This window comes from Ornithodoros turicata, chromosome 1 (assembly GCF_037126465.1).
Source record: "Ornithodoros turicata isolate Travis chromosome 1, ASM3712646v1, whole genome shotgun sequence".
Lineage (NCBI taxonomy): Eukaryota > Metazoa > Arthropoda > Arachnida > Ixodida > Argasidae > Ornithodoros > Ornithodoros turicata.
Genome location: NC_088201.1, coordinates 154,461,125 through 154,487,359, shown reverse-complemented (window position 1 = coordinate 154,487,359; position 26,235 = coordinate 154,461,125). Strand labels below are relative to the sequence as shown.

The 26,235-nt window shown below is 45.8% G+C and overlaps 2 long non-coding RNA genes across 2 annotated transcripts in view; one reads left to right on the top strand and one right to left on the bottom strand.

The window, feature by feature from the left end:
* Nucleotides 1-26,235, top strand: part of LOC135371377 (uncharacterized) — a 130,271-nt gene that overhangs the window by 66,693 nt on the left and 37,343 nt on the right. The gene's annotated exons all lie outside the window — the stretch shown is intronic.
* LOC135371360 (uncharacterized) lies at nt 23,442-24,091 on the bottom strand. Its single transcript, XR_010415572.1, has 3 exons — nt 23,992-24,091; nt 23,679-23,831; nt 23,442-23,576 (listed from the first exon to the last, which is right to left on the bottom strand). It is a non-coding gene; the product is annotated as an uncharacterized LOC135371360 (long non-coding RNA).

The window sequence follows — 26,235 nt, the reverse complement described above, 5'->3', positions numbered from 1 at the left end:
CGACCTCTTTAGCGGAAAACCGGCCACTGTGACCGGTTTTCCGCTGAGCCGACGCGAACAATGGGAACGTCACCGATTTCCCGACGACAGCGGTGGACATAAATATCCGGCGAAAGGCGGAACCGGCCGCTCTGCGGCAGCCAATAGGGCCGCTCCACGTGCGCACATGACGCGCATTTCGGATGCCCGTATGACAAACCTGGGAAGCATGGGAAACTGTCGCATGCCCGCCGGCTGCTGTCTGAGGGCGCTTTCGTAGCGCTTGCTTTGCGAATACGCTTTGGCAGCAATAAATTCTTCTGTGTGCCATTTTAACTTTTCTATGTGTAGCAAAATATTTATCAGTTAATTTGAAATCAGTATTTAACACAGACTAATGAAACGCCCGCAAGGGCGCCACAGTCCGCCGCAGTGGGAATCTGTGCATGCGGTTCGTCCCACGGTTTCCCGTCGAGAAATCGCCGTATGCGGTTACCGCTTTTTGGTATTATAACACATGCTGCATGTGTAGCGACCACATTCGAGCTGTGCACTCGTTTCGAAAAAAAAAAATCGACTTCGACCAAAGCCAGCTTCATTTTGGTTGCGGTAGTGGTGCCAATGGAAGAACTCGCCGTTGTGGGCCTCACAGTGGCGGGCATTGTCATGACTAAGGCTGTGGGGGAATGTGCGTCCTGGGTCGACTTCCAAGGACTTTATGCCGACGTATGTCTGACAGCGTCTGAGGGAAACCCAGGAAAAGCCCCAGGCAGCACAGCCGGTACCGGGATTAGAACCCGGGTACCTCCCAGTCTCGACGTGACATGGCGAGCACGTTAACCATTCAATTTGGTTGCGGTCTGTATGTTTCATACGTTCATCTCTTACGATTGTGCAGGAAATGCGAAGCGCAGAGGAATAATTTACTCTACAGGTAGTTCTCATACTTCAGTAGAATACAATCATTTAATATATCAACATCATCATAATCATTTCCTTTAAAATGGTGTCTGTAGACGAGTGCCCCTTCGTCCTCTAACCAGTCGACATCGAACTGCGCAAGGTTCGCGGGGAGAGCCGTGGGAGAGAGCAGGTTCGTCAGAGAGCATAGCTACAGGTTCAAACAACCATCTCCCAGTACTTTAGAAGAATGCCTGCTCCGTGCCTCGTCCGACTTCTACGCAGCGCCGACGTGCAAAGCCACCGTGTTGTCCAGTTCCCCCAACCGCAGTAGAGGTATTTAAACACATAAGACACTGGAGCAGTGCCGGACTGTTGCTGTTGTATGGTTCTATGTCTTGGAGACTGTCACCGTTGCCTCTAGTGTCTGAAGGCATCGCCATGGACACGAACTGGAAACTGCTGATGGTACACCTGTTATGTCACTGCCTTCTGGAGCAGTTTCATGGCTATAATAAAGCCGAAAAAATAAGGCTACGAGCCCTACCGACGCACCCAATCCCTGCTCGTCTCCACCGGTACCAGCGCTGAAAGTGTGACTGGGTGCGTCAACTAGTGCCCCTACGCTCCGCAGCAGATGACACTACTAGACCCTCCAAGGGGACTCTGGTTAGCGCTCTAGATGGGCGCGTTTAGTTTGTGCTCCGGGAACGTTCCCTCTTTCCCGAGATCACTTAATGGAGCATGGGAGTGACATTTAACGTGGCACGAAGCCCTGCCTCATCTGCGAAGCTGTCCACGAGGACTCACCATGCAAAATATTTTCGGTCTGCGGTGTATTGTCACTGCGCAATAAAATTTACAAATGGCAGTCGGAGCACGGGCTCCGAGCCGGACAGTCACGAGCCACGCGTGACGTAGAATCTGCTCAGTGCCTTTTTTCTTCTCGGCTCGCGCGCCGCTTGTACATGCTTGAGCTGTGCCGCTGGAGATCACTGGTCAGGTGCCGGAGCCCGTGATACGTCACGACGTCTTCTTGTTCGCCGATGCGCTCTTTGCACGTGGAGTTTTTTTTTTTTTATGTGTAATTCCAATGGCAGAGGTGGAGCGAGCGGCAAACTCCGCAATGGAGCGGCTTGATCTGGCCTAGAGCAAGTGATCCGAATCTGCAAACTGGAACACTTGCGCTCAACTTGGAGTTTAGCCCTGGCCAATCTCCCTTGGTGGATGACGGCCAAAGACGGAGGAAGAAGAAGGTACTGATGTTCCACTACAACGCCATGTTTTGCAACATGAAGGTCCTCCTAATCTCCTAACGTTACCCTGGTAATGTCTGACTCATCGCTTTCTTCAAGAAACAAAATCGCCAACGTACGTCGCGAAATACCAGCCACGGCGAGGATGCATTTCGAAGCGGCCAATCTTAGCGAAGCAGAGACAGGAAGTAGGAAGCGCGAGCGACAAGTGGTACGTCAAGGAGAGTTCCAGTGGAATCTGCCTATTTTGACGGAGCAGTCTGGGTTGCTCCTTGGAGCGACCTTGGCTTGAATGACACTCCAAAGCTCCCATTCGAAGACTCCGGCACTGTTTCCAATCCGCCATTGGAATTCGACATTAAAGGAGGTAAGAACTCCTGTCTGCAGTTATTTAGTTACGGGTGTAATACGTGTAATATTGTTCTTCTACGCATCGTAATTCTATTTACAATTTATTGTTCAATAATTCTCCTTCATAACCTGTGCTCGTTAACAAAAAAAACGCACTTTTTTTTCCGGTTGCGGGCGAGTACACGTACCGCCATCCAGATACCTCTATCCATTGTTACGTCATCTGAAGAATTGTAGCACCGAATCAGACGCCAACGCGGAGATTCACATAACTTTTCTAGCCAACCATCATCCCGAATCGCAACGTTCTCGTCCCTGGTTTGTTGGAAACGGGAGGTGACGCCTGCTTTGTAGCCGTACATAATGGCTACATAATAGTCACCGCCTCCCGTTATCAACAAATCAGGGGCGAGAACGTCGTCATTCGGGATGATGGTTGGTTAGAAGCGTGCTATATGTGGTGAAGATAGGGACCTATCTGATTCATCTATACGAAAGCTGTCACAACCAACAGGTTAAAATTGCCGTTTGGAGCCGACACAGTCGGCGGGCTAGCTTGGTAGAGTTCATAGCCCCTTTAAAGGTGTGTGGAAGAGAGCCTTGCGCGTGCTCTGTATGTCATCTGCGCTCATCGTTCTTTCGCGGACCTCATTTTACTCGTTGCAAAAAACGCCGCAGAGAAAAACAAAAATATTTTTGGGGTGACTTCCACCGTTCTTTAACACCTCCAAAGCGCCTTCCGCTTCGCATTCCCGGGTGCACCCTGTGCGCCAAGCGGAACCGCTTCCCGCCCGTGACACATTTTTCGGTGTACACGCTGTTCGTCGGGCTTGATTGGTTGTCTCAACTCTACTGCCCTTCACCGTGTTTACAGAAAGCGGACTACAGAGGAAAGTCCAATATGTGGGGTGTGTGCGGAGTACTCGGCTTCAGAATAGCATGACATATACGGTTAAAGGGAGACTCCGGGACAATTCGAGATTCTTATAGTGACTGTGTAAATAAGTTCGGCACATTCTAGAGAAATGAGCAACAAAGTTGGTTTGGCGGTCGGGAACCCGTTAGTTGCCAGAAGACCAAGAAAATTATGCCGACGTATGTCTGACAGAATGGCGTAAATGCAGGTTAGCTGGTGGATAAATTCCATGATAGGTAAGCCTGAGCGATGGGCAAGACACGTAAACAAACACAAACACGAAGGCTCACAACCAGCAAGACGTTTAATTGATAACAACGAACTTCATGAACATGTAGACGGTGCGAGGGAAGACACAGAGAGGGGAATAGGGAATTGAGGACAAAATGAGTTGAAGGAGGTCAAAGGAGGCGCTTGAAGGCCGGGTGGATACATACAGACGGCACACTAATACAATTGCCCACACTATGTATGGCCAACGCTTCCCTCAAAATACGTTTTCGCCTGTCTGGTTCCCACGCCAGCACCGCCGTCAGGGACCATAGGGGTTGACTATTATTACAGATTCTTAGATGATCCGACAAATTTGAATCTGGGCTGTTTTTATGCTGGCCCAACCTTTGGTTAACGCATTGAGATGTTTGACCTATGTATACAAAGCCACGCGCTAAGAGGATTCTATTGTTGCGGAAAGTGAGCAGCCACTGGAGTGCAGCGTGATCAGTCCTGAGTGTAAAGTGGCGCCCATAAAGGTAATGATGGAAATGCTGTACCGATTTGACTACGGCCAACAATTCTTTCCGTGTCACACAGTAGTTCCTCTCCGGTTTTCGAAGTGCTCTGCTGAAGCATGCCACCATCTTCTCTTCGCCTTCCTGCACCTGCGACAGGACGGCCCCTATGCCGGTCTGGCTAGCGTCAGTGTCCAAGATAAATGGAGCGTCCGGCAGGGGGAACGCTAGTGGCTCCGTTAGACAGGATTTCAGAGCAATGAACGCTTGGTTGCAAGCGGGTGGCCAATCAAAGGTGCGTGTCTTGTTGAGCAACTGGTAGAGGGGATCAGCTAATTCCGCGAAGTGCGGAACAAAACGACGATAATAGGAGCAGAAACCCAGAAACGTTCTGAGGGCAGGCTTGTCTGTTGGCACAGGCCAGGACTGGATGCACTCAACTTTTGCTTCGTCAGCTTGCACTCCAGCTGGTGAAACACGGTGTCCCAGGTAGACGACGGAAGGCTTGAGAAACTTGCACTTTTTAGGATTGAGCTTCAGATGAGCCGTACGTAGTCTGTGAAAGACCCGCCGCAAGCGATCCATGTGCTCAGTCAATGTCCTGCTGTGTACGATGATGTCGTCAATATGTACCAAGCAGACCTCAGGAGGTGGCCCAGACAAGACAGTTTCCATAAGTCGTTGGAACGTCGCAGGCGCATTGCATAAGCCGAATGGCATAACTTTAAATTGCCACAGTCCTCGGCCTGTGGTTAATGCCGTCTTCTCCTTGTCCTCCGGGGATACTTCAACCTGCCAATAACCGCTGCGTAAGTCCAGGGTGGAGAAGCACGTCGCACCTACCAACGTATGTAAAGTGTCGTCAATGCGGGGCAATGGATAAGAGTCATTCTTCGTAACTTCATTTAGGCGCCGGTAGTCCACACAAAATCGTGTGGAACCGTCCTTCTTTTTGACGAGCACTATGGGCGATGCCCAGGGACTACAAGAGGGCTCGATCACGTCTTGACTCCTCATGTCTTGGATGAGCTGGTCGACTTCCCCGAGGCTACTCAGTGGTAGTCGTCGGGGCACCTGCTTGATGGGACGTGCGGTACCAGTGTCGATACGGTGCGAAGCGGCGGTGGTCTTGCCAAGGTCAGCGGCAGCAAACGAGAAAACATCGTGAAACTCTAGAAAGAGGAAGCGTATCTTCTGTTTGTGGCTCTGTGAAAGCACCGGCTCCGTACTGTTGACAAGCTCGTCGATATAGCTAGCTAGACATGAATCACCACAGGCGGAGGGATCTGCGGCACTGTCTTCTCCGGTAGCGGGGTGTATCTCCACGACCTGGCTACACCTCGCTAGGCGTTGTCCTCGCTGAAGCACAATGGGTGAGGGAGTCACGTTGAGGATGCGGATTGGTACCAATGGATGCGCGTGACGAACCAGGCTGCGAGCAACGATGATGCCAGCGGTTGGAGGCCCTTCCAAGCACTGCTCGACAACGGAGACCTTGCATTGTTGCTTGGACGGCGCCGTTCCAGGAACAATCACTTCGGCATACGGTGGCACCATGACAGTCCGACGACACAGGACATAGGGGTTGGGGTCAGGTGCAGTAGTGGTGCACGAAGAAAGGACTAGCTGCCGGGTCCCCTGCCCAGGGCTGCGACCGGGCAGGGATATACTATATATAACATATACTATATACAACATTTTTTGCACAAGGAACAAACTTGATGGTTCTGTATTCAACATTGCAGGCAGACTCTGGTTTTGAAAAAGGCGTTAAACGATCTAACCTGAAGTTGTTCCTAACGAGGAGACGGACCCCCATCTCATTCGACATAGCCTTCAAATTATGTGAAATCTTGTGGTAGTACGGAACTACTGCCATTTTCTTGTTTTTCTCATTTTCTTCCATTAAGCGTTTCGGGCGAGCTTGAAACTGAGCAAGTAGATTGTGCTGTATTAGCTTAAACTCATATCCTGCTCTTTGTAATTTGGCGGTCTGTAGCTTGAGACCACTGAACACAAAATGCGAGCAAGATTTGGTCAATGCACTGGTTATCAAGGAATTTATCAAACTATTTTTCACCAACTTAGAATGGCAACTCCTTCTTGGCAGAAGGGGTGTTTTACTTGGTGCACCATATTACCAGCATAACCCACCTTTGAAGTGTAAGGTCAAATCTAAAAACTTCAACTTCCCGTCGGTAGGATGCTCTTCCGTAACTGTTACGGGGGCCGATTCACGAGCCACACTTTGCCGTTCTACCAAGCAGGAGCGGGAACGAGACATAAATATCAGATCATCATCGTATCTAGCCACGAAAACAGTGTGGGGCAAACACGAATCTACAAAAGCACTTAAATGAGGGTCGAGGCAACCTAAATAGATTTCAGATAAGAACGGTGCAACAGACGAATCTATGAAAACACCATCCTTTTGGGTGTATAAAACGCCATCTATGCAAGTTAAATTCAACAAAATCGCTTCTCTCAGGCACGCCCGCCCGCCATATTTTTGCCAAAATGATGTCATTTTCTGCAGTAACAGTCGGGTAATTGATTGCGATCAACAAATTCGACAACCTCACTGCAGTTTTCAAGACCCCTGCGAATGAAAATAATGGCCTTGTCGTTTGCTAGCATGTTCTGCACGCTGGCGCCGATTACATTACTTCCTTAAAGCGCGGGAGGAAAGCAAAGCGAAGAAAACAATTTTGGGACTGTGCAGCCAACTGTATCCGGAAGCGAACGTTAACTAGACAGCATGAGTCCACCTTAATTAATCTAATTTCTCTGCGGTAGTCCCTCTCTAGCGAATCCTGCATATCCTTGAAACAGGTTTTTTTCACGCCGCGTTTGAGTTCGTCCGCAAGCTTCGAAAATTATTTTGCACTCATGTTGAAAGTGCTGTACATGCACCGCAAAGAGGACAAGATTATGCAGCAGGCAGCAGCGACAGTGATCAAGGGTATTGAAGACAACGAGTGGACTCGCTCACCTGTAAGAGCATGTAGAGATAACGGACGGTTTTGTAGCGATTTCTCGATCTCATCCTATAAATGCTTTTTTTAGCCTTGCGGGCCCTCTTTGTCCACCTCTTCGCGTTTGTCATGTGCATTTACATACAAAAACGAAGAACGACGGTGCTTACTATGCTCCATTTTTCGTGCGACACGCTTCTACGATGCTCGTGCAGTAAGGCCTGGTTTTGACCTTCGACGACCACGGTAGAGCACAGTATAGAAACGTCGCGCAAGTGTGCCATATTAGGTCCGTGCGCAATGATATATTTTCTTCTCTTTTTTTATTCAAGACCATGGGTTGCTTTCAATCGGGTAGCTGGAGGCACTTTGGTATTGTTCGGTACTCTGGTTAGCTAGAAGATATTCAGAGAGAAGAAGGGATCAAGACAAACAGCCTTTCTTGGCATTTCGAAACCTTCACGTCCTGCTGCAATACTGAAAACATGATTCGTTATAGTGTACTTTCAGGACAATGAGCTGTTAAACGAGCTCAAACACTAGCTTCCCATATCGTGAAAAGCTTTACAAGAATGTCAATATGCATATATTCAGAAGAACGGGCCCATTTTCTCTTTTTACTGCCTATTTTGGTACTTCTGGGGCTTAAATGGGCACTAAACTGCAAAAACAACTTGCTCTCAGATGAAAGTCCGTGTTTCAATTAGCGTAATGAAAGCAAAATTAGTTTACACAGCGCTAGCTTTTAGGAGAAAAGTGCAGTGAAAGCTGAGCCGTCTTTTGCGGCAACGAATTGGATCCCCGGGAGGCAAAGATTGGCGGCATCCAATGAGACAGCAGGAGAAGCGCGCACATAGCTATCGTGGCCATGTGGATTTGGAACGGGTCCGATCGTAGTGTTCCGCGTATGCGCGGCGTGATGCGCACTACTGCATTTTTGAACACCGATTCACTGAATTGTAGCCCACAACAGTTCTCGCAAATGTTCCACTCATAACATTTATCTTCATATCCTTCGGACAGCGACGCCGTTCCGTCTCGCAACGCGCACTATGATTTTCACAGATACTGCTTCATGGCGTGGCACGCGCGTGCACGCGCAGCATGGGCTAAAAACACTGATGCACGAGCTGAAACAACGTTCACTGCTTAGCCCCGAAGCAAGAAATAGTCCAGTGCAATTTCGATGGTAGCTCCGTAACGGAATCAAAGTTTCGAATTATGATAACATTTACGAAATTGACATTGTGTGCAACGTAATTTAAAGTCAACTTGTTTTTGCATTTTAATGCTCCTTTAAATGCCTGCCTGTTTCGGGACTTTTTAGTGCCTAGAAATCCAGTCCCTACTAATTAGTTTTGAACATTTCTAAAAGCTGAAACGTGGTGACCTTCGACTGTCGCCGAGGACAAAGTGTCGCCGGCCCCGGATTGCCGGACAGATGTCACGTGATATTGAAGTACTACTATGTAACGCATTTGAGACAAGTAGTATAGGACTTATGTTAAACTCAGACAATGCGAAACTCAGACATTGCCGCCAGGGCAGCGACACCGTCGCGTCTGGTTCGTTCGCGCATTTTTCCCCGCGCGGCGCGTGTACGGAGGGTTGTCCGCGCGCTTATCGGCGGGGGGAGGGCTGCGTGCGCGCTTACCCGCTCACATTTTTCAGCCTGGGCCGACTTCTTTTGTCATTTTTTCAATCTGTGCCGACATGAATCGCAATTTTTTTCCCGCTACAACAGGTGTGCAGTAAGCGGTTTACATGCAAAGGATAGTCATACACAAAAGTACAAGTGAAAATATATTTATTAAAATCTTTAGTGTCAGGAATTATGTTATGACTCTGTGTGAAGGAGAAAAGCTTAGCCAAAAATCTGATGCAATAGCACTGCAGGGGTATCACATTTTTTTAGTAGTGATAATCACGCAAGTTTTCAATTAAGCAGAAAGAGTAGCACATTTTAATCAAAGAAGATATTTTTAATCAATACGATTACAATCAAAATAAAAAGTTTTATTATAAAAAGTCTCACATTATTATACGTGAGCACCGTAGTGGAGTTTTAATTACAAAGTTCTGATAGGATGTGTGTAACTTCAAGATCAATAGCTGATCCAACTTCTCTAGCGATTTTTTAATTATTCTTTTTTCAGCGCGCAGGTGAGGGGCTGTCCGGGTGCTTACCAGCGGGCCGACGGGCTGGGCTTGCCGTTATCGTTGTGCACCCTGGGCCGACTTCTTTGGCGATTTTTCAGCCTGGGCCTACTTCGTTCGCATTTTTTTCAGGTGCTGCGTGAGTGGTTTACATGCAAGTAGGTGGGTGAGGGGGGTCCGAGTGCCTACCAGCGAGCCGGAGAGCAGCGCGCGTCCTTATCGTTCTGTATTTTCCCCTTGGGCCGACTTCTTTGGCAATTTTTCACCCGAGCCGACTTCGTTCGCAACAGCACAGAGCTAACGCTGAATAGCAGAACCGAAACCCATCACGTAAAAAGAGGTACACGAAGGATAAATAATTGAAAAAGAATCTATCAAAACGAGAAACATGACGAATTTAATACAGCACAGAGCTAACGCTGAATAGCAGACAAACACTTTGAACGGTGCATCATCCACACGTAAACAATAGACAGGAAAACAATATCGAAACAAGATCAACAGCTAATAGAGAGCCAAAACAATGCACAATCCAACACGTAAACAAGAGGTACGCAAAGGATAAATAGTTGAAGAACAATCTATCAAAACGAGAAACATGCACGCACTTAACACTGAATAGCAGAGAAACACTTTAAACGGCGCATCTGCCAACGTGTAAACAGCAGACACATGCAGGAAAAGAATTGAAAAATAATCTATCAAAACGAGAAACATGCACGGAGCTAGCACTGAATAGCAGAGAAACACTTTGAACGGCACACCATCTACACGTAAACAATAGATACATGCAATGAAATAATGAGAAATACAATCAACAGCTAATAGAGTATCAAACAAATGCACCAAAGCAAACAAGAGGTACACAAAAGAAAATAATTGAAAAACAATCTATCAAAACGATAAACATGCACGAATGAATAGCAGAGAAACGCTTTGAACGATGCATCTGCCAACATGTAAACAACACACAGGAAAATAATAGCGAGACAAACTATGAAACATTACAAATTTAATATATTGAAATGCAAATAATATATATTTTCAACTATCATAAAATCATCCTTGCCACCTAACAATATACAATTTTCGTCCTACTCGGGCACTATAAACATTACCTTGACGGATATATCCAACACATGCAGTACAGACAAGCTTCACACAGTACAACCAGACTTGAGCCCGGTGGGGTCACTCTCTCCCTCTATACAGCCCAAAGCGAAGAATCCGCACATCCTTTTTCAATCTAAGGGGTGGGGAAACCCTCCGTCTTTTTCACATTCTTTCCTACAAAAGGAAATATTCTTAGGACCGGTGTACAGAGACGAAATTTTTTTTATTGATCGCAAATAGACATTGGAATTATTCGATTCTCAAGAACACAATAAGAATTCTATCAACAAACAATAGCACGCAAAGAGAAAAAAAATCTAAGAATAGACTTTTATGTCAGTGCGAACTGGTTTTAGAGAAACATTATCTAAGCAAATGAGAAATATTGCCACATATCATCTTTGAAGCGACCACACGGAACAGTAATAATGGACGGCGAGGCGGCCTCGAAGAAGCTTCGGTATTTCCTTCTCTCCACCGACGCGTGTTTTCTACGTGTGTTCACTGCTGTGTATAAAAGCTTGTGAGCTCCCACTCGGAGCATTCTTTACCTTGGTTCTGTCTAAGAGCTAACGCTCTTGTGTTAGCCAGCTAAGCAGCTAGAATAAAGTGTTCGCCGATTATTCGCCGTCTCGCTCGTCTGTTTTCATCCGTGACATATCTGATGGAGATGCAGGGTAATCCACGTTCAACGGCCTGGAAGAACAGAAAGGACTGAGTCGAAGACAGCGTGGCATACCTGCAGAATTTGGCCCATTGGGACCCCCAACCCGCAAGAAGATGAATGGGACAGCCACCATCGGGAGCGCGGCACGGCAACATCTGGGCGCATTCGCGACCCGCCCAACCTGCACCACTCCGCTACCCGCCACGCGCACAGGGAACTCGCAAGACAGACGGTACGGCAAACGTCAGACTTGAGGCTGCTTTGCCGCCACTGTGGAGAAGCCAACCACGTCTACCACCGTTGCCCGTACCGACGACTGGGTCTACCCTGATTTTCACCTGACGCCTCCCGCCCTCAGCGTGCTAGTCGCCCCGCCGCAATTGAAGACTCTCTACGGCAGCAGAATGCTTCTGCTGACTCACGACGCGACCACTCCCCGAGCTCGACGAACTCGACGAACAGCAACAGAGACCGCCGCGACGCTCGAAACCTTACCAGCGACCTGCAAATACTCATCGACGGCAACTAGACAACTGCGTTAATCGAGAACGGCGCCGATGTGCTCCGTTGGCTACGAGGCTTCGCTGGGTGCAAACAAAATGCCATGACCGACACAGGTTCTAGCATCGGGGCGATGCCACGTCTACGGAGGGGGCAATGCCACGTATCATATTTGAAGCGACCTCACGGAACAGTAATAACGGACGGCGAGGCCTGAGCGAGAAGCTACTGAAGCGGTACTGCGGTCCCTACAAAGTATACTTCGACGCATTGGAGGCCTGGATTACGAAGTGGTACCTGAGGGCAGCGTTCCCACTCGACGACCCCCGAGGACTGAAATAGTTCACGTCGTTCGACTCAAGCCGTACTACAGCAGGTAGCTCTGAAGACTGGCTGGAAGGAGACAACATGGCAAAAAAAAAAAAAAGGAGAAGAAACGGCATCGAGACAATGCCACGTCTACGGAGGGGGCAATGCCACCTATCATCATCGCGAAACTCCCAGGGCAGGCACGAAACGGTACATCTCATCCCGGCGCATGCTGAAGAAGAAGCAAGAAGCTTCCAGACACATCGCCTGCTCTCTGGCAAACGCACGTGCTGTTTCTAGACTTTTCGGCGCGACGCTTAAATGCTTGTGCGCTCCAAGCTGGAGCATTCATTCTTTGGACTCAGTTGTGTTCAGAGAGCTATCACTCTTGTGTTTTGCTACCCAGTAGTCTAATAAACTGTTCGCTGTTTATTCGACGGCTCGACGACCCATTTCGCTTCGTGACATTTCTGGTGGAGATGCGGGTATCGATCCCCGCACCTATCACATGAGGCGGCCTTGGAGAAGCTTCGGTATTACCTTCTCTCCACCGACGCGTGTTTTCTACAATGTTCACTGCCGTGTATAAAAGCTTGTGAGCTCTCATTCGGAGCATTCTTTACCTCGGTTCTGTCTAAGAGCTACCGGTCTTGTGTTAGCCAGCTAAGCAGCTAGAATAAAGTGTTCGCCGATTATTCGCCGTCTCGCTCGTCTGTTTTCATCCATGACAATATTATCGGCGCAAACAATGCTCAACCACGAGAAACGCTGCATTTTACCGTATTTCAGATCTGACACGACTATTATGCATATATTATTCTCAACTCACAAAATATCAATCGAGTGAATATCTGAAGCAAAAAGAAAAAGTCAAATCTATTCAATGATAGAAACAATACTCATTCGAAAACGAGAATCAAATTTAATTACATCGTTTTATGATAACTTCGCAATAGTAATTTCTATACGCAGAAGCCACAAACAAACAACTCATCTGAAACGCAAATTAATGTAAAAGTTTGCTACAGTGAAAATCAACTCACACAACTTAAAAATAAATTCCTAACTAGAAGAATATTGTTATTAATATCAATCGAGCGATCATCTGAAGCAAACTCAAAGCAGTAATTAATTTAGGGAAACACTTTCTGACCATTCATTCATTCATCTTTTTCATTCAAAGCCCGCTAAAAAAAAAGAACGAGTGAGAGAGGGAAGCTGTGCTCCCATGCAGTTTCGCCAAGGTTACGCCCCGCAGGGAGTAGGGGGATGCCACAATGGTCGTGGTCAAAGTCATAAACTAACTGCAACAACTCAAGCCGGGAATTGAGGGTTCTAGCGCGTTTAAACCTCGCGTTTTTCTCGCTCATCACATCTTTTTTGTAAATTGACTTTCATAATTCTCACGACAGGTGGATATTAGTAACATTCTTAACACGATAACGTAATAAAATTTTAATTAATAAAGTTAGCACCGATATGATTTAATTAAGTGTCGAGGCACACTACAAAACAGAACAGACAATTGCTATACATTGAAGAGATGGACGGATTTTGTACTCGTTACCATAGGTCATGGGAGGGCCTGATAAAAAGCTGCTTCGAAAAGGAGGAGCCTCGAAACGATTCAATTATCGCTGCATTTCAATACGTCCTAGACATAGTCGTATTCGGAGATATAGTGCAAATTATGGAATTCAAGATGCGAGAACTTGTATGCCGAATCTACAATAGTTATAAAAATATTTGCACGTCAACATCCGAAGGACCACTGGGATTGATGGTGGAGTTTTTGAGGTTTGCTAACGAAGAATTGAAATACACTAGACCAAACGTAATTATAATCATTGCAATGGGCATTGCATTAATCAAGAAAGCAATCAGATCAAATTATCATATACAAGCAGTCTATATCGCACGATTCATTACGGATTTGTTGAAATTACACCTAACGGTTGAAATGGAAAGTACGTAAAAAATCTTATCAGGTGATATATTCCACCCTAGAGCCTCTACACATTTATTTTATTCTACCAGTCAATGATGTCGAATGAACAGAAGTTCAATATTGTTGTGCAAGGTCTGATGTATCATCACTTATTGAAACTCAACAAACATATCAATTGCGGTGGACCACCGGACTATTTTCATCTAATACTCTCTTGTACGTCATTCAAGAACTTTCATACAAAGAAAGGAAACATCAATAAGAGACTGTCACACATCAGTAAGTGTTTAATTAATATTTCAACTCCTGCCGCAATTCACGAACTGAGTTGTAGAAAATGTAATTTCACAGCTTTAGCTGGCTCACTTTGCTACGCGAAGGTTTTAAGAACTCTTTCACGATGACAAAGAATTTAATCGAGCGTATTGATATTTTCTATATACTCTATAACGTAATGTGAATTCTCCATGTCGCGGATAGTAAAAGTTATGAACATTTTTCGAACTAAATTTACTTAAAACTCGAAGAAATGGTCATCCCCGTCGATTTTCACTGTAGCAAACGTTTACATTAATTTGCATTTCAGATGAGTTGTTTGTTTTTGGCTTCTGCGTGTAGAAATTACTATTGCGAAGTTATCATAAAACGATGTAATTAAATTTGATTCTCGTTTTCGAATGAGTATTGTTTCTATCATTGAATAAATTTGACTTTCTCTTTTCGCTTCAGATATTCACTCGATTGATATTTTGTGAGTTGAGAATAATGTATGCATATTAGTTATGTCAGATCTGAAATACATTAAAATGCAGCGTTTCTCGTTTTGGTTGAGTATTGTTTGCGCCGATAATATTTCTCATTTGCTTAGATAATGTTTCTCTAAAACCAGTTTGCACTGACATAAAAGTCTATTCTTCGATTTTTTTTCTTTTTGCGTGCTATTGTTTGTTGATAGAATTCTTATTGTGTTCTTGAGAATCGAATAATTCCAATGTCTATTTGCGATCAATTAAAAAATTTCGTCTCTGTACATCGGTCCTAAGAATATTTCCTTTTGGAGGAAAGAATGTGAAAAAGAGAGGGGGTGTCCCCATCCCGTAGATTGACAAAGCATGTGCGGATTCTTCACTTCGGGCTGTATAGAGGGAGAGAGTGACCCCACCGGGCTCAAGTCTGGTTGTACTGTGTAAAACTGTACTGCATGTGTTGGATATCTCCGTGAAGGTAATGTTTATAGTGCCCGAGTAGGACGAAAATTGTATATTGTTAGGTCGCAAGGATGATTTTATGATAGTTCAAAAGATATATTATTTCCATTTCAATTTATTAAATTTGTAATGTTTGATAGTTTGTTTCGCTATTATTTTCCTGTGTGTTGTTTACATGTTGGCAGATGCATCGTTCAAAGCGTTTCTCTGCTATTCATCCGTGCATGTTTATCGTTTTGATAGATTGTTTTTCAATTATTTTCTTTTGTGTACCTCTTGTTTGCTTTGGCGCATTTGTTTGATTCTCTATTAGCTGTTGATTGTATTTCCCATTATTTCATTGCATGTATCTATTGTTTACGTGTGGATGGTGTGCCGTTCAAAGTGTTTCTCTGCTATTCAGTGCTAGCTCCGTGCATGTTTCTCGTTTTGATAGATTCTTTTTCAATTATTTTCCTGTATGTGTCTGTTGTTTACACGTTGGCAGATGCGCCGTTTAGAGTGTTTCTCTGCTATTCAGTGTTAAGTGCGTGCATGTTTCCCGTTTTGATAGATTGTTCTTCAACTATTTATCCTTTGTGTTCCTCTTGTTTATGTGTTGGATTGTGCATTGTTTTGGCTCTCTATTAGCTGTTGATCTTGTTTCGATATTATTTCCCTGTCTGTTGTTTACGTGTGGATGATGCACCGTTCAAAGTGTTTGTCTGCTATTCAGCGTTAGCTCTGTGCTGTATTAAATTCGTCATGTTTCTCGTTTTGATAGATTTTTTTTTCAATTATTTATCCTTTGTGTACCTCTTGTTTACGTGATGGGTTTCGGTTCTCTATTATCTGTTGATCGTATTTCTCGTTACTTCCTTGCGTGTGTGCTATACACATCATAAGAAATTGATTAATTGTGTCGTGTTGGAATATTCAACTTAGCTTCCCATATTTTTTATTATGTGTATTGCATTCCTTCTGCTTTCTTTTTTTGGCTGGGTTTTTCGCCTTTACGCAGAGTTACAACATAATTCCTGACACTATTTGGCTTTACTATCCTTTGCATGTAAACCGCCTACTGCCTCACCTATTGTAGCGGGAAAAAATTAGCAATTCAAGTCGGCCCAGATTGAAAAATTACGATGGAAGTCGGCCCAGGTGTGATGGTATCGTCGCCTGGATGGATGAGAGAGTGTGCATCTCCCTACTTACATGTAAACCACTCACGCGCCGCCTGAAAAAAAATTGCGAACGAAGTCGGCTCGCCTGAAAACTCGCCAAAAAAGTCGGCCCAGGTGGAAAAATACAGAACTATAAGGGCGCGCGCTGTTCTCCGGCTCGCTGGTAGGCACTCGGACGCCCCCTCACCCACCTACTTGCATGTAAACCACTCACGCATCACCTGAAAAAAATGCGAACGAAGTCGGCCCAGGCTGAAAAATCGCCAAAGTCGGCCCAGGGTGCACAACGATAAGGGCACGCCCAGTCCATCGGCCCGCTGGTAAGCACCCGGGCAGCCCCTCATCTGCGCGCTGAAAAAAAATAATAAAAAAATCGCTAGAGAAGTCGGCCCAGCTATTGTTCTTGAAGTTGCACACATCTATCAGAACTTTGTAATTAAAACTCCACTATGGTGCTCACGTATAATAATGTTAGACTTTTTATAATAAAACTTTTAATTTTGATTGTAATCGTATTGATTAAAAATATCTTCTTTGATTAAAATGTGCTACTTCTTCTGCTTAATTGAAAACTTGCGTGATTATCACTAATAAAAAATTATGATACCCCTTCAATGCAATTGCATCAGATTTTTTGCTAAGTTTTTCTCCTTCACACAGTCATAACATAATTCCTGACACTAATGACTTTAATAAATATATTTTCACTTGTACTTTTGTGTATGCCTTTCCTTTGCATGTAAACCGCTTACTGCACACCTGTTGTAGCGGCGAAAAATTTGCGATTCAAGTCGGCCCAGGCTGAAAAATGTGAGCGGGTAAGCGCGCACGCAGCCCTCCCCTCGCCGATAAGTGCGCGAACAGCCCTCCGCACACGCGCCGCACGGAGAAAAATACGCAAACGAACCAGACGTGACGGTGTCGCTGCCCTGGCGGCAATGTCTGAGTTTCGTATTGTCTGTGTTTAACATAAGTCCTATACTACTTGTCTCAAAAGCGTTACATATTAGCACTTCAATATCACGTGACATCTGTCCGGCAATCCGGGCCCGGCGACACTTTGTCCTCGGCGACCGTCGAAGGTCACCACGTTTCAGCTTTTAGAAATGTTCAAAACTAATTAGTACGAAAAGTATGAAGAACTCATAGGGCCTGGATTTCTACCTATAGTCCTATACTACCGAGACAGGTTACTAATTACTATTAGACCTGTTTTGACGAACAGCAGCAACTATTGAGGGGCTCGCTGTAAACTGTTAACTGTTGTTAACCGTGAGAGACAAATGTGGGATGTGCGCCATCTGTTGGCCTTTCTCTCTCACACTGCGTCTGTGTGTCGTCTGCTCCTCCGCCATCACCCACTCTCCCTGCGGGAAAAGTAAATAGAAGATGGAAACTGTGAAAGTTGTTTGGTATCGCTGCTGTCTACCTCGCATCCCGGCGATTTATACGGATGTTTGGTTTACGTTCTACTGTTACGGGTTACACCAACCGTACACCTTAGACTACGAAACGCGCACCGCCCTCACGACGACCGTCACTACCTCACGTAGATCGCTCAAGTAGTTGCTTGCGTTTTCAATAGATCGCGCATGAGTCGCCTCATGGTTGGCGCGTCTGGGAGTTTGTAAGCTTTGCGTGGCGCGGGTACCTTTAAAATGCAATTGCTGAATAAAATCAGACAATGAGAACAATAACTCAATATACAGCAGACCTATTATGCATGAGAATGGTTCAAGTTACAAAGCCTTCAAAAAATAAACAGTATCTACAGAAGAAAGTCACTATAAAGATCAGCCAGCTGCAGGACTCGAACCACGTCTCCTACTGAACAAGAGACAACCACGTCTCCTAGATTACCGCTACGGGGCTCTACCAAATGACTAAGCCAACACGCCGCTTCAATGACCTCCAAGATTGCGTCATCTGAAGCAACAAACCACCATCCACTCACTCGCTCATTTCACTCTCATTCTTCCATGTTTTCTCACTCAGACACACACACATTCATACGACGTGGTGACGCAAAGCGGCATCTGTTGAACACGATGGAAGTTGATGTTCCGTGGCGGGAACACAGCAGAAAGGAAAACCACACAAAGCCTCAACTGCCTAAGAACCATGAATGAAGAAAGAGGGAAGTCACTGAAAAGGTTAGCCAGCTGTAGGGCTCGACCCGGGTTTCCAGAAGATGTGTGTTCTTGTCCTGCAGCTGACTACCCTTCTCAGTGACTTCCTTTTGTCTTCTGTGTTTGTCCTTAGGCAGTTGAGCCTTTGTGTGTTTGTTCTTTCTTCTGTGTTCCCGCCTCAGAACATTAATTTCCGTTCCGTCAGTTTCTACGAGTACGCCATTCTATTGACGACCCTTTATGCGAAGTACGTAAACGCTCTACAGGGTGCGTCACGAGAAACTGGCTACTATTTCCATAAACTCTGTGGTGTCTTGACAGGATTTTCTGTATCGTGCCCAACGTTGAACAGAACAACGACCGAGCTAGGCTCCTTTCCGTCCGTACACTTCAATGCTTTATTTTCGACCCTCTTCATACCTCTACATTTTCTCCCATCGTATCTGTTTACAGACATCGTGTTGGATCGACGCGCCTACGTGGCGGTGTGTACCACGTTAACTTCGATGCCATCCGTGTATGTGATATTATATGTTCGGTTATACGAACACTACATCCCCCCCTTGCTTTATTAAAGTCCTTCATTCACAAGAAGAAGTAGTCTGCAAATCTTGTAGGCGGCTTTCCGCGATTTGCACGTTCGGAACTACGGCCGTTTGTCACTGCTGCTGTAGTTTGGTTGCCGGTTGTGGGTTGGTCCGGGCTCGCATCAAAAGGGCTGCTGCTATCTTCTATATTGGCAGGAGGAACAGCTGCATGGGCAGGGTGCTCCGCTGTTTGCCACTCGTCCGAATCCTGGGAGGGGATTTCAGGAACCTGTTTAAAGAATGAGGCATTCCTGACAATTTTCTTGTTGTCGCGTTCGGCGGTGATCGCTGTTCCCTGGACCCTGATGACTCGGTAGGGTCGAGGGTCATATGCAGACTCACACGACAGTGGCGACTGCCGTCTCAGTAGCACAGTGTCTCCTTGTCGAAGTTCATGGTGCGCTACATGACGCTGCTTGTCTGGATATGCTTTCATTTGCTCTTTCTTCTCCCGATCTCTCTTTTCCAGGTTCTCATGGGGTTTCTTTTCTGGCATCTCAGGAATTCTTGTTCGAATTTTTCTGCCGAACAGAAGTTCTGCTGGAGTAACGCCAGTCGTGGAGTGTGGCGTTGCTCTGTAGTTCAGGAGATAGTTGCTGATTTCTTCTTTCCAGTTTCTTCCGGAGGCGCCCGCCGCCTTCACGGTCTTCTTGATACTTCTTATAAATCTCTCTGCTTCACCGTTTGCTTGCGGCCACAATAGGGTGGTACGGTGATGACGTATGCCATTTTGCCTCAGATAGCTTGCGAATTCTTTCGAGAAGAACGGTGGGCCGTTATCTTTTTTGAGTACATGTGGTAAGCCGTGTACTGCGAATATATCGTTGAGTTTTGCCGTCACCGCAGTGGTAGTCAGTGAAGACAACGTTGCAAAGATGGGGAATCGTGAGTACTGGTAGCTGTTTCCTGGCAAGGGTCCTGCAAAGTCTGCTGCAAGTGACTGCCATGGCCCATCGGGTAGTGGAGTCATCATCAGGGGCGAAACCCTCTTCTCCTCGACAGTTGTTTGACAGGCTGCGCAGCTCTTGATCACGGCCTCCGTATTCTGGAACTCTATGCCTGGAAACCACACTTTCTCTCGTATCAGCTGTTTAGTCTTTACCAGACCCTGGTGTCCCTGGTGGGCAAGGTGGATGACCTGCATTTGGGCTTTCTCGGGGATCACCAGTCGAGTTCCTCTCAGGACTATGTTGCTGTCAGTGACAGTTAGCTCGTCCTTGATTTGGGCAAAAGGTTTTAGCTTTTCATCTTTCTACAGGCGTTCACGAGACTTTCGATCATCTGCCCGTAGTGCGCTGATTAAACTGTTCATCTGCGCATCGTTCTTGTATGCATCTTCGATGTCATGCACGGTTAGTGCGTTTGGCGTGGCTGCCTTCATTACAAAGGAGATGTATTCTTCAACTGCGTCTGTTTCTCGGTAAGGCTTGGTTTCTTGCGGTAAGGAAGGCGGATGCCTGGACAAATAATCCGCAGGATTGTCCTTTCCCGGGATGTGCTGGATCCCGAACCGGTAGTGTTGCAATCGGAGGCTTAAACGTTCTAGTCTTGCTGACAGTTTTGCACTGGGGTTTCTCAGGATGGACACCAACGGTAGATGCCCAGGCAGCACAGCGCGAAGACCCAACGTCGGTGCGCCGGCGGCGACCGATCCGACCGGGTCGGCTCCCGACCATGGTCCGGCATACGGTTTGCAACACGGGGATGTTAATGGTCCGTTATCGGCAGCCTGTATCGTACCCCAACGATTTCCCGAAGTGCAGACAATGCACACTTACGGGTACCTCCTACCCCCCAAACAAGAGTTAATTTGCGCGATTTTTAAAAACAAAATCAATATGTCATTGTAGACAACTCTTTATTGCATCATAGTCACAAGATACATGGGTTCTTTAATGCATCACTTCACCAGCATTGAAAAAAAAAAAGAGTGTTACATTGAAAGTATATAACCACAAGTCCCGCATATGTACTAGTTACTTCACAAATATTCACTTAACACAGGTTATATGGAACAGAGATAGAAGTTGAAACTCGTTGCCAGTTAAGTTAGACTGTTGAAAGATGGAAGTCACTGAAAGGGTTAGCCAGAACATAATTGTAGGCCGGTTCCACGTTAGTTCAGACAGGGAGGTTCCATTTACCTCCTGAATTTTTATGATTTTTTATATATATATTTAGACGCTCATCGCAGATGACGATCAACATTGGCAAAATTAATCATTCGAATACTTTCCCCGCAAAAAATCAAGAAATCCAGCCCTGAATTCGACTGTTGCAATTTTGCCGTGTTTGCACGTGTATACATCCTGAGTTTTAAAAGATATCGTAGTGCAATTTTTTTGTTCTTTAGTATACCTACCTGCCAGCACTCCGAGCGCAAATTTAGGCGCACAGGTGCAACACTGTATCGTATAAAAAGCGGCGAACATGCTTTGTCGCGCAGTTTTGTTCAAACTTCGACGCTTCTTGCTCTGGCTGTATAGATATATCGGACACGTTCGTACGCAGTGGGGCCGCGTTTTAACGCGCTAATCAGCAGTATGCGCCTTTGGAGAAGAAGTTTTTGCGTTAGATGAAAGGCCTAACGTCGGGCCATATCCTGGCAAAATATATACGAAATCAAGTGGGACCTTTTTGAGAAATACACGCGCAAAATTCATGTTTATTTCGAAATATGCCTCAACATTTGCCTATTTCAGCACACGCCGCTAGGAAGTATATGCAGGATAGATATATCAGATGAAAGAGCATTAAAAGCCGAGTGAGCTGACCAAGTATTGCGATCAGGGACATCTATAGCCAGAGATATCAGGCGTCGAAATTAGGACAAAAGTGCGCGAGAGGGCATGTTCGACATTTTTTATAGCACACAGCGTTGTACCTGCCCGCTAAAATTCGCTCTCTGACAGCTGGCCTGTAGGCATAATAAAGCAGCATCAAAAATTTCACAACAATATATCTTAACACTCGGGAGGTATACGCGTGCAAACACGACAAAACTGAAACATCCGAATTCAGGGCCGGATTTTCTCGATTTTTTTGCACGAAAGCTATTCGGCAAAAATGTTGATCATAATGTGCGATGAGCTTATAAATATAAAAAATACTGAAGACCCAGGAGGTCGATGGGACCTCCCTGCCTGAACTGACGTGAAACCGGCCCGTAACTAAATTTCAAACGCAGTTACACGTAATAAAACGTAATGAAAATTGACGTGAAGTTCCTAAGCTACTTTAGAAATGTAACAGGTTACCTTCAAGTTATTTTCTACTCAATATATATACTTTTCAGCTCTTGGCCTCTCTATATATTGTTAATTCATACCTTGCTGTCACAATGGGCGATTCAAGACGTTTGAAAATAGTCTTGATATACAAAAATGATATCAATATATAGACAGTGACAATATATAGACAATCGCCTGTGGCGATGAAACTCCCGACTCTCCAAGGTCAAAACTAGAGTTGTTGTTTGACAAAAGAAGACTACATTTATATGCTTCTTTAGGGAGGGATTTGATGATTTTCATCACGTAATAAGGCACATGAGAAAGCACAAAGCAAGTTTATGCTCTACGAGTTGTCCCCTACATACATATCGTAGAACCGTGCCAAGTTTTAATCCTGCTACTCAGTGCTCTCTATCATTATCAATACACTGCTTATCGTTAAGATGCGCGATACCTGAGCTTCCTAATCTTCGGCTAAAACATAATTTGTAACATTCACCGTGTAACAACGGGGGTTAGTGGCGCCGTGCACGTGCCATATTTCATCTCAAGGTATGGGGGGAGGACTCAGCCTGCGATGTTCGTAGACCAGAATCGAACTAAAGGAACTTTGAACTTTCTTCAAGTTACTTTGATGAACTTAACCCCCCACCCCCGAAACAGAAGAAAAAGAGAAAGGAACGAGGTCCTGAAGAAGTTAGTGGAGCTCAAAAGCAAAGAGCTATGCAAAGAGTTACTGAAAATAGCTAAGCCGAGTAGCCTAGTTACAGTATCGAGTTACTGGTAACGAGTTACGCCCCACGACAACATGGAACACGTGAACAACTTGAGAATCCGTACTACATGTGTCATGATCGTTCTAGACCTTCTTTAAGAAAATAGTCGAAATATTTGCGCACCTTTGCTAATACGAGAGCAACATACACACAATTTGGGAACCACAATCAAAGAAAAAAGGTGTGAGAAGGTGGTAACTCCCTTAGTTACCTCCTAAGCCAACATAGCGTCTGATAAGGGGTGTAAAAAGATGGTAAAAGAAATTATCATCTATCCAAATTACAACAAAAAGGTGTACGCCCCACTCGGTCACCGAGTCAGAAGCGGTAACCCTATTATTCGTGGCAGAGAGTCAGGTAGCAGGCAGCTTTGCAACCTTTTAGACACAACATATGCGACAACTATTACCTTCTAAAAGGTCTAATTGCTCCACCCTTTTTTCTGAGAGTGCAGTATGGCACATGTAGTGTGACTCGTACACTTGTCTTTAGGAGAAATATTAATGTATCAAGAAGATGCCTTTACTTATGGCTTTCTTGCTACGAAGGCCTCTTATTATGGATACTTGAAGTCCTTTTAAAAGAAAAACGACACAGCATACCAGATTGTATTCCTTTCAAGCAAGCATCACAGCGCGATAGGTTCATAGTGTTGTAACCGAAGTGCGGGGTGGATTCTGAAAGTGGAAGATAGCTTGAGGTCAGGGTTACACTGAGAAAAGTACACCACACCACAAGATGCACACGTTATTGAATACAGACCAAATAGCTAAACTTACAGTTTTCAGCATGACATGACAAGATCCGCTAGAAAAACCTTGACCATCATCACTGGCTATGAGGCAGAGATCTGGTGGTGGGCACTTCGGTGATACCTTCATCAAGGCATTGATTTCTTTAAGCACGCTCTGGTAGTAGTCCAGCATGACATTCTGAATGAAAGATCAGGATAGCTTTCATTCACTCAGTTTCAAACAAATTGACATATCATGCGTCGATCACATTACGCAAACGGATTAAAGCGTACTAATTTATTCACTTCGAAGGTTCCTTTTTTTTTTCTTTTTATTTAGAATGACTACAAAAACGAACCTTAAGCTGAAGTCCTACAGCATTCCAGTTTTGTACGCACGCAGGAGATGGAAAGCACAGCTGCAGCACGCAGTCGTCCTGAGAAATGGTTATATTTCGTTTGATGTCAAATACACAATACATACGATTCCACACAACCGTATTTTCACCAAAACGGAGTCCATTATCCTAAAAGCAACGCATAAACCACAATGGATCACTGAAACCGAAACTATGCGATGCTGCGCTGCTAAGTTTCGAGAGAAGCCTGCTAGAACGGTGCCACTCATGTTGAAAAGCATCTATGAGTAACGTTTATCAATGCGAGGAATACTACAAAAAGAAATAGCACTTACCACTCGATGAATCGCTTTAAAATGTTGGAATTCCTCGAAAGTTTCGGGAGCACGGCCGGATACAATCGTTTCTCGCAGCGAGAGCGACGGGGACTCCGGCAGTGCAAACACGGCTGGATGACCGAGGAACATTGGCCAGATTCGAAGCTGTCGGTTACGTGATTGCATCACTCGGCGCCTGACAGTCTGGGAAGACAAATCCGTTGCTGCACCCCGGTCATGTGATTGATTATCGTGAAGTGATCAGATCAGCATCGGGGAGCGATCCTATATTTTGGTCACATGACCAAGGCCAGTCCAGACCGGGAAATGATCAGAGCAGCATCGGGGAGCAATCCTATATTATTGTTTACATGACCAAAAGGAGACTAGAGCGGGAAATGGTCAGGGCGCCGTCGGGGGACTACCTTATCTTCTCTTATGTTCTACCTCCTCACTTCCCACACCGCTGGGAACCAGTCGGGCACTATCGCCCGTTCAGAAGCCGAAGCCCCCATTGCGTTCCCATTCTTTTCCCGAGGGTTTGTGCTGCCTGGGTGGTCTGTCTTTACTGTGAAGTGTCCCCCAGCGAGGTATACTCGGAAGTGTTCGATAGCCGACACAATTGCAAACATTTCCTTGTCAATCTGAGGATATCGCTTCTCAGTCGGGTTCAGTGCTCTGCTGTAATACCCCAAGATACTGGGTATCTTGTCCCTTTTTCTTTCTTGGACCAAAACGCCAGCTAATCCATCTGGTCCAGCATCGGTGAGGAGATATGTGTCTTTGCTGTCGTCAAAGTACGCCAGAGTGTGTGCTTGGGACATGGCCTCCTTCACTTTGTCGAGTGTCTCTTGGTGTTTTGTTGTCCAGGAGAATTCGGCGTCCCTGTGTGTCAGACTTCTCAGGGGCTCTACGAGTTCGGCCAGGCGAGGGATGTATCTGTCGCAGTAGTTAACCATTCCGAGAAGGCTCCTGACTTCGGTCGGGTTTCTAGGCGGTGTCATTTCAGCTACTGCTGCTACTTTGTCTGGGTCGACACTCACTCCCTCGGCCGAAAACACATGTCCGAAGAATTTGAGGACTCGAGCACCGATGACACATTTTTTCTTGCTGAGTGTGAGTCCTGCATCTTCAAGACGTTTCAGCACTAAGCGCAGACGGCGGTCATGCTCTTGGATTATGCGCCCTGACACTAGGATGTCGTCGCTTACGTTGATGATGCCATCTTCATCTGGCAGGACTTGTCTGATTGCGTCCTGGAATATTTCTGCTGCGGCATTCACGCCGAAGAGTAATCGTTTATATCTTCTGAGACCGCAGTGTGTGGCGAAGGTGGTAATGACTCTTGACTCTTCGTTTAATTCACGCTGGTGGTAGCCCTCATTGAGGTCAAGCTTCGAGAAGTATGCAGCTCCGTTTCGTATGTCTACTATGTCTTCTGCGGTAGGCATGACATGACGAACGCGCGTGATTGCTGTGTTGGGTTCTCGCATGTCGACGCACATTCTCACCGCTCCGTCGTTCCGAGGCTTGGGAACTAGGACTACAGGGGAAACCCATGGTGTCGGTCCTGTCACTGGCTCGATGATGTCGAGTTCCTCCAGCCGTGACAGGTCGGCTTCTAGCGCTTTTCTTAACCGAAAGGGAATCCGCCGGTGCTGACGGGCGACGGGCTGCACGTCTTTCGAAATCTCTAGTTTCACTTGGAAGTCCTTGAGCTTACCGAGTCCATCAAACAGCTTTGGAAATTCATTTACGGCGTCGACGGAAGACTTCTCGGCAATGTTCTGCACAACGCTGACGAGTTGTAGTTCTGTTGCTGTCTGGTAGCTCAAAAGTGATGTCTGTGACCCTTTTACAACGTACACTGGTGCTCTCGTTTTCGTTTCTCGGGCACTGAACTCAGCAATGAATGTTCCCAGCACAG